Source organism: Monopterus albus, unplaced genomic scaffold (genome assembly GCF_001952655.1).
Source record: "Monopterus albus unplaced genomic scaffold, M_albus_1.0 scaffold26.1, whole genome shotgun sequence".
NCBI classification, from domain to species: Eukaryota; Metazoa; Chordata; class Actinopteri; order Synbranchiformes; family Synbranchidae; genus Monopterus; species Monopterus albus.
Window position 1 is genome coordinate 679,227 of NW_018127906.1, and position 1,180 is coordinate 680,406.

Here is a 1,180-nt window from a genome sequence, read left to right on the forward strand (position 1 = left end):
AATATGGGCTCGTAGTCACTATATGCTTGTAGTAGCACATCCATTTCTGTCGGGGAAAAACGCAGACCTATTTTGGCTTGGTCCTGTTGCCATGGTGACTTGTAATTTCTGCACTCCAGTGTTCAGGGCTTTTTATAGTCGCGTGGCACGCGCCTAACTCTGAGTCAGACAACTCCTGGTTGATTAAACCAACTCTTTTCAGCTACTTTTGCTGATATTTGCCAGGCAGTTTGTTGAGCTAGCTTTATCTAAAAATATATATTTTAGATGTGTTTATTATATAATACTCAAACCTGTATGCAAAATAATGTGCTATGAAAAGTTTATAACCCAAGATGTGAACCATTTTGAATGATCGTTCATGATGAGAAGTTTTCATGCAGCTAAGAGCAACACCTTCTAGGTCCCTTCTTAATCCCTTCATATCTTTTAAACTCTCTCTTACCTTGTAGAACTGTATCAGCAGCTCCTGGGGCAGCTCGAACTTCAAGCAGTAAACCATGCAGTACATCCTCTGATGATGGTCCTGATGTTGGACGTTCACTTCAGGTCCTGGGAGATAGTGGAGCCTAGGAACTTGTAGGACTTTACTGCTGATACAGTGCTGCCAAGTATGGTGAGTGGGTAAGGTTGGGGGGCTCTTCCTGAAGTCCACTGTTTTGAGCGTGTTCAGCTCCAGGTTGTTGTGGCTACACCACAGGACCAGCTGCTCAACCTCTTGTTTGTAGGCTGACTTGTCTCCGTGTTGGATGAGACCAATGACCGTTGTATCATCAGCAAACTTTAGGAGCTTGACAGAGGGGTCCTTCAAGAGGCAGTTGTTGGTGTAGAGTGAAATCAGCAGGGGGGAGAGCACACATCCCTGGGGGAGGCCTGTTTGTCCAGGTGCTGGATGTGGTTTTCCCCAGTCTCACTTGATGTTTCCTGTCTGTCAGAAAGCTAGTAATCCACTGACAGGTGGGGGCAGGCACAGTAAGCTGGGTCAGTTTGGAGTGGAGGATGTCCGGGATGATGATGTTGAATGCTGAGCTGAAGTCCACAAAGAGGGCCCATGAGTACGTCCCTGGTATGATATGCTACAGATGGACACTAATAGAGCAGGAATCATATTTTTAAATATGGTACCTACAGATTCTTGGAATGAAGTGATGACACATTGTTTCAGTCACAACATGCCTGT

At 45.3% G+C, this 1,180-nt stretch overlaps 1 protein-coding gene across 1 annotated transcript in view; it reads left to right on the forward strand.

Annotated features, from left to right (window-relative positions):
* LOC109957375 (ephexin-1-like) overlaps window positions 1–1,180 on the forward strand; it is a 37,310-nt gene that overhangs the window by 12,033 nt on the left and 24,097 nt on the right.